Source organism: Lithobates pipiens, unplaced genomic scaffold (assembly GCF_037356315.1).
Source record: "Lithobates pipiens isolate NorthernLeopardFrog02 unplaced genomic scaffold, aLitPip1_a1.2 Scaffold_18, whole genome shotgun sequence".
Lineage (NCBI taxonomy): Eukaryota > Metazoa > Chordata > Amphibia > Anura > Ranidae > Lithobates > Lithobates pipiens.
This window is the reverse complement of record NW_027507758.1, coordinates 550,070,748-550,081,075: the sequence shown is the minus strand read 5'-3', so window position 1 is coordinate 550,081,075 and position 10,328 is coordinate 550,070,748.

Below are 10,328 nucleotides of genomic sequence, written 5' to 3'. Positions count from 1 at the left end.
ACAGATGGAGGACCCCAGAAGAGGAGAATCAGGGTTGCTCTGTGTAATTCTTTTACACAGAGCAGGTAAGTATATCATGTTTGTTATTTAAAAATAAATAAAAGTCTGAGTTTACAATCACTTTAAATAGCTGCCTGTATACTGTAGCTATAAAATGAGTGTAATTTACACATCTGCAAATACCTGGAGACCTACGCTAAACATTTTATGTATAGGAATGGTCCCTTGTGCTATCACGTCTATCACGATTTAAATCAAAATTGCGCTGATCACCCTTTTATCTAAAAATTTTATGCACTCATTTCATTATGATTGTGCACAATAAATACTGAATAATACACAGTACTGTAATGGCTAAAGACTAAAGGATCTTTGTATACAAGCACAACTGTATATACAAATTCATAGATAGATACATGAGATCAGCAGACAGATTTGTTGTGAGAGGAAGGGGTGGGATTTCTTATTTGTTTTCAACTAGTGTTTACTACAGTGATCTCTGTGATTGGATATCACAATGCTCACAAGGTACAGAGTCACTCTAATTGGCTGTGTGCTTTTTGCTTATGATCTGCACCCTCTAATGACATCACAACCTGGTGCACCTGGTGTGCATGCCTGTTGCTGAGAAGACATCCACTATTGAGAAAACACCCAGTCAGAACAGAAGTTAAGCAAAAACTTTTTTTTAAACACTTTTAATGCACAAAAACAAAATATAATACCCAATTGTTTGGTAAAATATAAAAGATGATGTTACACTGAGTAAATAGATACCAAATATGTTTTAAAATTGCACATCCCCCTGGAGCAGCAACAAACTATGCACATTATATCATCCATAGGCGGCACTTTAACCGCTTGCCGACTGGGCTATAGCCGAATGGCAGCTACAGTGTGGTCGGATAACTCTGGAAGGGTGTACTATAACATCCTCCCAGAATCGTGCTCCCATGCGCCCCCCTGGGGCACACACCTGGGAATGTCTGTGACTCGGCATGTCAAGGATCAGGATAAAAGGATCAATGACAGCAGCCCTTTACCACGGGAGCACTCCATATGATGATGGAGTGATCACTTGTAAACAAACCGGCGCATGTCTGGTTTTGCTCCTTCCCTCTCCCCACACCGATCGGTACAGCGTGTGAGGAGAGGAGAGAGCCAGTGCAGCAGTGCTTTGGTCTGGATCTGAAGTGCCCACAGTGCTGATCTGTGCCCATCCCTGGCTCATCCATACATCCCTGGCTCATCCATCCACATTCATGCTCATCCATGCTCCATCCCTGGCTCATCCATCCTCATTCATGCTCCATCCCTGGCTCATCCATCCTCATTCATTATCCATCCCTGGCTCATCCATCCTCATTCATGCTCCATCCCTGGCTCATCCATCCTCATTCATGCTCCATCCCTGGCTCATCCATCCTCATTCATGCTCCATCCCTGGCTCATCCATCCTCATTCATGCTCCATCCCTGGCTCATCCATCCTCATTCATGCTCCATCCCTGGCTCATCCATTCTCATTCATGCTCCATCCCTGGCCCATCCATTCTCATTCATGCTCCATCCCTGGCCCATCCATCTCCATCCCTGGCTCATCCATCCAAATTCATGCTCCACCTCTGGCTCATCCATCCTCATTCATGCTCCATCCCTGGCTCATTTATCCACATTCATGGTCATCCATGCTCCATCCCTGGCTCATCCAACAACATTCATGCTCCATCCCTGGCTCATTTATCCACATTCATGCTCCATCCCTGGCTCATCCATCCACATTCATGCTAATCCATGCTGCATCCCTGGCTCAGCCATCCCCATCCATGTATGGATGGGGTCATTTTATTGGTGTTTCCATTGTCCTGGTGCTTCACGACCTTCAAAAGTGTAAGAAATAGTCTAAAAATTATAAGTGCTCCTTGCATGTTGGGCCTCTGTATGTGGCCAGGCTGTGCAAAAGTCGCACACGTGTGGTAGTGGTCAGGAGTGGTAGAATGTATTTTAGACCCCTTTTACACTGGGGTGTTTTTCAGGCATTTTTCAGGCGCTTTAGCGTTTAGAAAAACGCCCGTAAAGCACTTGAAAGAAGCCTCATCTGCAATCCCAATGTGAAAGCCCAAGTGCTTTTAGAGCCCTTTCACACTGCCAGCGGACAAAAAACGCTCTTAAAGCACCGCTTAAACTAGCGGCGCTTTACCAGCTTTTTCGAGCGCTAATGTAAACCCTCATGTTTTCATTCTATGCATGGTGAAAAAACTTCTGGTTGTCACCGCCCCCCAGCCCCCTCATTTTACTTACCTGAGCCCTGTAATTCCCATGCTGGAGACGAGCTGTCCCCCTCTGCACGGGGTCCCAGCTCTTGATTGCATAGATTTATGGCAGTGCAGCCAATGGCTCCCGCTGCTGTCAATCAAATTCAATGACGCGGGCGCTGGAGGGGCGCGCCCGCAAGGTAGCCCCCCGGGAAAGCGCTTTTCCTAGGGGGTTATCTGAAGTGAGGAGGAGCTGCGAGAGCCTCTGGGGGACCCCATAAATAGAGGATCAGGGCCACTCTGTGGAAAACGAGCTGCACAGTGGTGGTAAGTAGGACGGGTATGTTATTTAAAAAAAAAGTGACGGACGTCAGCGGTGACATGTCCGCTGGCATCCGATCCGGTCCGATCCGCTAAAATCAGGCGGATGGCCCTACGTTCCCATCCATCCCTATCGGGTCAGTGAGATCTGATGAAATCGGATATGCTGTCCATTTTTGTCCGATCTCTCCATAGCAACCAGCAGCGCTCGACAAGCCCCTCCCCGCTCAGTGAGCAGAGAGGGACCTGTCATCCGCCGGCTCAGCGGAGATCAACAGAGAGATCTCCTGCTGAGTTGGCGGACAGAGGCAGACTCCGTGGCAGCGGATCCGCCTGGTGGGAATGAAGCCTAAGCCCTTGTACACACGGTCGGAGAATCCGTCGGAATGTGTCCTATCGGACCGTTTTGTCGGAGAATCCGACTGTGTGTGGTATGCATCAGACTGTTTCCGTCGGAATATCCGTCAGACCAAATTTTCCAACTTGCTGGAAATATTTTCCGACAAACTGGTCCGATCGGACATACTCCGATCATGTGTAGAGAATTCCGATCGGACCAAGTGCCACGCATGCTCAGATCAAATTCCTACATCAAAGCTATTGGCTACTAGCGTGAACGTAGTCCCATCCTAACGAAATTACGTCATCACGTTCTGAACGATCGTATTTAACGACAACTTTGTCCGACCGTGTGTATGCAACAGTTTCGGACAAGATTCGTCGGACAAAATCCGACAGATTTGGTTGTCGGAATCTCCGACCGTGTGTACAAGGGCTAACACAGGACCAACGTGAGCACGGTGAGGGTGGGGGGAATAATTTTTTTTTTTTTTACACTCTGCGTTTAAATCTTTATCACTTTTATTGTTATCACAGGGAATGTAAACATACCTTGTGATAGCAATAGGCAGTGACAGGTCCTCTTTACTGAGACGTCTGGGGTCTCTATTAAACCCCAGATCTTTTCTCTGCCCTTAAATGCTTCGGATCATACCAAGATTTCTTTTTTAAACCAGTAACAGTTTGTTTACAACCAGAAATGATAAAATACTCGTCGCTTCTGGTTTCTTAGACCATGGAGCTGATTAGGGTCATTCTGGTCCCTGATCAGCTCTATGGTCAGCCAGCACCAGTTCTCTGGTGTGAAGGGAGGGCCCAGGAAGGCAGTGGGAGGAATGGGCTACTTGTAAAAGCAATCCAGAATTACTTTTACATGATCCTGATACAACCATCATCCTGGTATAACCACTGAAACACCGTAAGTCATGGTGCGGCAATTGGTAATGTCACAGGGTGTAATTCCAGGCTAAACCAATATCATCATCCAGAACTGTGAAAGTACTAAAAGGTAAAAATCCCACACAAAATTGCCCTGAACTTGGGGGAAAAAACTTGATTGTATCTTTTTCAAAAAAAGTCAGCCTGGTGAAAGATGTGGATGGATCCCAGGCAGTGTTTAATCACTTTACTTAGTTACGTAGTTATCCTGCTTTTTAAAAGGGCACATATCGATTTTTTTAAAGGGATCATCTAGAGTTGCAAGTCTGGAGGAAAATAGAGTTAATGTCTAGATATTTTCAGTAATCTACCAATTGCCTGCTGCCCACATAATGAATGTAGCACCCTTTTCCTAAACAGGGTTGCTAGTAAATTTTGGGGTGCTAGGTGGTAACTTGCCTGGCTTATTGGTAGTCTTGATCAAATGGTTTTCTCCTTGAGTTTAACTGTGATTTCTCAGGTGATCGGGGTTCTTTCCATCTGGGCTGTGGCCTGGGTGGATGTGTGTGGAGCCGCAGCTAAGGTGTATGCCTGAAGCCTAGCCACATGTAAAGAGGCTTGGCCCAAGGGGAGCCTGATCCTTGCTAGAGGCAAAGGAGAAGCCATTGCCATAGGGAAATCCACTCTTGTTGCTGGAGGCAAGTGTAGAAGGGATGGAGTTCTGAAGGAGTACCAGAGCAGATGCTTCACTATCCGGGGACAGTGAAGTAAGTGGGAAAGCTTCAGGAGAGAACTTATTCAAGAAGTACAGCAGGAAGCTGTGAGTAAAGCTTGAAGGAGTACAGCGGGTAGCTGTAAGTAAAGCTTGAAGAGAAGTACAGTGGGTAGCTGCGAGTAATGCCGCGTACACACGAGCGGACTGTATGGCGTACTTAGTCCGTCATACAATCCGACGGACAGTCCGTCATACTTTCGACTGAACGGACTTGACCACACACGGATGCACAAACAGTCCGTCGAAAGCTTGCGCGATGACGTGTACAGCATGTACGACGGGACTAGAAATAGGAAGTCCAATACACAGCAAAGCACCCTTCCGCCGTGTAAATCCTTTCTGAGCATGCGCCATTCTTAGTCCGTCGAACTAGCCTACTGACGAGCGGATTGTCCTCTGAAACCAAAGTACGACGGACAGAATTTCGAAAAATCCGAAATACTTAGTACGCCAGACTGCACGCTGAAAAAGTCCGCTGAAGCCCACACACGAGCGGACTGTCCGCTGAAATGTGTTTAGACGGACTAAGTACGCCATACAGTCCGCCCGTGTGTACGCGGCATAAGGCTTGAGGGATCCAGCGGGCAGCTGTGAGTCCGAGGAACCCAGCGGCTAGCGTGGGTGAAGCTTGGACAATACAGAGGGTAGCTGTGAGTGAAGCTTGAGAAGTCCAGCAAATAGCTGGGATCTAAGCTTGGGGATCTACAGTGGGATAGTAGTGAAGTCGTGGCCATAGAAGACAACAGTTGCTACAAGATACAGATCGCTGCATTCAGCTTAAAGTGGTTGTAAACCCTTTACAATCACTTCTTACTACAGGCAAGCCTATAATTAGGCGTACCTGTAGCTACACTGGATATCTCATAAACCTGCACAGTTTAGGAGATATGCCTGTATCTGCATGTGCTGATGTCATAGGCACATGCACAATTAAGCAAACTGAAGCAACGGTACTGACGTCATCGTGGCTCCGGCCAATCACAGCGGTGGAGCCGCAATACTTGGAATAACACCCCAGAGAGATGTCAGCCACCAGAGCGGTGAATGAGGGCTGCTGCGGGGGCTTCGATCCTCAGGTAAGTCATTCATAATGAGCTAGTATGCCATGCATACTAGCTCATTATGCCTTTGTCTTGCAGGGTTTTTTTTTTTTTTTTGAATTTTTTAAAAAGGGTTTACAACCACTTTAAAGGCCTTTTTTCTGTATCGGTCCGCCTCGTCTTATGTTTGGTCTGCGGAGTCTTTATTCCATTTGCCTAAGGGTGTCCAAAGCCCTACCACTCTCTCCCCCTGTTCCTGAAATATAACTCTCTTTGTTCATTTTAAAAGTGACTGGCACCCATCTTTCCATCTTGTACTACACCCACTATGCCTAATACCTGCACCCTGAGAAGGAATGTCAGCCCTTGTGGCCTCTGGAGGTCACCACCAGGCCCTTGGAGGTTGGGGAGATCGCTACATGAAGATATAGAGCAGGGGTGGCCAACCAGACAAAGACCAAGAGCCACATTTTTTACCAAGTTACCGCAAAGAGCCACATCATACGCATGGGCACACATGAACATCACCCCATCCCTTCCTCATACACACATACTTTTGGAAATTCCTGGTCGATGTTAGCATGGAGTGAGCTGAAGTGGCTCTGAAGGTTTGAAGCTTTGAAATGCGACAAGGACACCTGACATATAAGGCAGAATGGCTTTCCATTACGTTCAACAAAAAAATATAAACTCTCCCACTCTGTTAGAAACGTCCTGTGTTCATCTTCATATTTTCGTTTTGCTGTGCATTTTTTCCCTGCCATTTTGAGCGCGAAAGGTTTACTCAAATGATTTTGCTCTTACTGAAAAACTGCCCACATGCGCATTTGACGAAAATACTGTAGCGACCCTGTAGTAATGTTGAGTGTTACAATGTTTATGTTAGAGTTCTGTGATTTCCCATGGTCTGTGACTGCGTCTGCCTGGATGTGAGAGCGAGGGGGCGGGGGGAGCAGGTGAGAGAGAGCGCGCCTGGGTGAGAGAGTGTGAGAGGAGCACGGCGAATGAGTGAGCTGATGTATAGACCGAGTTTGCCCTGTTTTTGTTTTGGCGTGGTTACGGCCGACAGTAACCAACTTCTGCAAGACGTTCGGCAATAAAAGGAAGTTTATTGAAGAACGCCTCATTATTCATAACGTGTCCGCTCGGACGCTACAATACCGTATTGAACTCAAGCGAAGCGAAACTTGGATATTATAATTATGAACGTAAGAGCCGCATGGAACCGGGCAAAGAGCCGCATGCGGCTCGGGTTGGCCACCCCTGATATAGAGGTATGGACAGGTTTGTAGTCTATATAAGGAGAGCAGCCTAGGATGACAACCATGGCTCTCTCCATAGTGGGGGAAAGACGTAGCCACCCAGGGACAGAAAGTGTGTTATTTGCAGGATTACCAGTTAAAAATAAAGCAAAATAAAATTGAAAACTAATGCAGCCACCATATCACTCATAAACTGCAATATATTACATTTATGGTTTTGGGTTTAGACATGCTTTAAGTAGGGATGCACTGATCATGATATCAAGCATTTGCGCAAGTATCGATACTTGCCCAAATGCTCCCTATAGTTAAACTAATACTTTCCGGTGCTTTCTGCGTTAATACAAAATGAATAGGCGCAATTCGCACTGCAAAGAATCTCATGTGATTTGAACAGGAATGCGGTGCGATTCATGTCCGAATCCCATCGCTCCTGTGTGTGTGTTTGTATAGAAAGGGATTGCAGCACCATCTAGTGGGCAGTTTAACCACTTCAGCCCCAGAAGATTTAGCTGCTCAATGACCAGGCCATTTTTTGCGATACGGCGCTGTGTTGCTTTAACTGACAATTGTGCGGTCGTGCGACGTTGTACCCAAACAAAATTGACATTTTTTCCCCACAAATAGAGCTTTCTTTTCGTGGTATTTAATCATCTCTGTGTTTTTTTTTTTTAGAGCTATAAAGAAAAAAAGAGCAACAATTTTGAAAAAAACACCATATTTTGTACTTTTTTGCTATAATAAATATCCCCAATTTTTTTTTAAAATAGCAAATTTTTTCCTCTGTTTAGGCTAATATGTATTCTTCTACATATTTTTGGTAATAAAAATCGCAGTATAGCATATATTGATTGGTTTTTGCAAAAGTTATAGCATCTAAAAAATAGGGGAAAGATTTATGGCATTTTTATTATTTTTATTTTTTTTACTAGTAATAGCGGCAATTTTTATTGGGACTGCAACATTATGGCAGACAGATCAGACACTTATGACACGTTTTTGGGACCATTGGCATTTAAACAGCGATCAGTGCTATAAAAATGCACTGATTACTGTGTAAATATCACTGGCAGGGAAGAGGTTAACACTAGGGGCAATCAAGGGGTTAACTGTGTTCCCTAGGGAGTGATTCTAACTGTGCCAGGGTGGGACTGCCTGGGTGAGGAGAGCGATCATTGTTCATACCTAGTATGAACAACAGATCACTCTCCTCACCCCTGACAGCACAGAGATCGGTCTGTTTACAGATCTCCATTCTGGCTCTGTGTGGAGCGATTGCAAGCATACGGTGGTCATTCGCGACCACTGGCCATGCGCATCGGCTCCGGCGTCGCACGCGCCCCCTAGTGGTCAAAAGGTTAACTGATGTACAGCTACGTAATTTCGCCCACACACACACACAGGAGCAGTGAGGGAAAAAGCATGCGATTCAGACAGGAATCGCACTGCATTCCTGTTCAAAGCGTATGCAATCCTTTGCAATGCGATTTGCGCCAATTATTTTTGTATTGATGCAAATCACATAGCAAAGTATCGGTATTCTTACTCACTGATAACAAAACTGTATCTGAGCAACCCTACTTTAACGATCAAAGGATACTTAACAGATTGGGTTTACATATACTTAAATATTTGTTGAGACTCTATACTGTTGTGTTTAATTTTGTTTAAGAAGATTAAAACCTTCTAAATTTGTCTACATACCCCCAGTTAAGAATCTGTGGTTTATTATAAGAGTTCTAGCTCCCTGGCTACAGAAAATCATAACATAAGTAATCACACGGAGATGTGCAAGTCATGTCACAACTAATCCCTGCATTATTCATTGGTATAATAGTGGTGCGTGCCACAACAACATCCATGCTGGCAGACTGCACCCAGCCCTGGTTACACATTTCCATTCACACAGCATCATTTTGCTCCTGCCCTTTTTACTTGCTTAAAATCCTACCCTGATTTAGCCTTTTATGTAATGTTGACCTCTTGCTGCCCATGTAATGCATATGAGTAGTGGCAAGGAGGGTGGACTTTAAAGGTTAAAGGGGTTGTAAAGGTTAGTTTTATATTTTCTAAATAGGTTCCTTTAAGCTAGTGCATTGTTGGTTCACTTACCTTTTCCTTCGGGTTTCCCTTCTAAATGTTTTTTTTCTTTGTTTTCTTTGTCTGAATTTGTCACTTCCTGTTCCTCCTCAGTAAGCTGTTCTGGCTGACTAAAACACCGCTTGGATGATGGTGTGAAGTTTACTGAGGAGAAACAGGAAGTGAGTAATTCAGACAAAGAAAAAAAACATTTAGAAGGGAAATCGAAGGAAAAGGTAAGTGAACCAACAATGCACTAGCTTAAAGGAACCTATTTAGAAAATAAAAAACAAAGCTTTACAACCCCTTTAAGTTCACCTTTTGGAAAATCCACCCATATTTAGACCAAAACATGTACCATGTTCCAGTAGCTGCAGCCTCTCTTTTTCAGCCTCACTTTGCAATGCGTTTTGCATTCCCCACTGACAACTGAATGTGAAAAAAGAAAATTTGGTAAAAAAAAAATCGAGTGGGATCCCCCCAATTCATACAAATGTCTGTAGATGAAGGGAAGCGCTGACAATTCAATTGATTAAGTCTGCTGCACCTGAAAAACCCTGAATACCAGGAATGAAAAGTGATTAATAGTGTAAAGCTGCGTACACACAATCAGACTTTCCGAAGAAATGTGTGATGACAGGCTGTTGTTGGAAAATCTGACCATGTGTACACTCCATCGGACAATTGTCGGATTTTCTGAGGACAAATGTTGGCTAGCAGTTTTTCAAATTTTCCACAGACAAATGTGTGTTGTCGGATTTTCCAAGCGTGTGTACACAAGTCAATCGGTCAAAAGTCCAAAGAAAAAACACGCATGCTCGGAAGCATGGAGGAGCCAAAATTGTCCGGTCTTGTAAACTAGTGTTCGTAATGGAGAATTAACATTCATGACGTGGAAATTTATGAAGTCTTGAAATGCAGCGCACAATTCTCTTCTTCTTTAATGGGATAATAATGAAGCTGCTTTGCTGGACATACTGACGGAGTTATTGCAAACAGATTTTCAAAAGCTTTTTTTTTTCTAGTGATATCAAGAATAATATTGTTATGCTTTATTTATTTTTTTTCATTTGGGCAAGTTACCACAACACCATTATCCCATAGTTTTTAAGATCAAAGATACAACTATGTTGGTGTCCCTTTTCAATTTTACATTGTATTTTTTTAAATGTAACTGCCTACTCCCAAACTGTCCCAAAAACACATAGCCAAGTATTATTCTACACATTTTTTTTATTGTGCATTAAAAAAAGAAAAGACAATTAGACATGTTATCTGCCAATAGAACTTAACCAAAAAGTGCATTCTATGCATCCAAAAATATAGAAAATATACCAAATCAAATCATTATTCATCCAAAAAAATAATGTCAAAGCAAT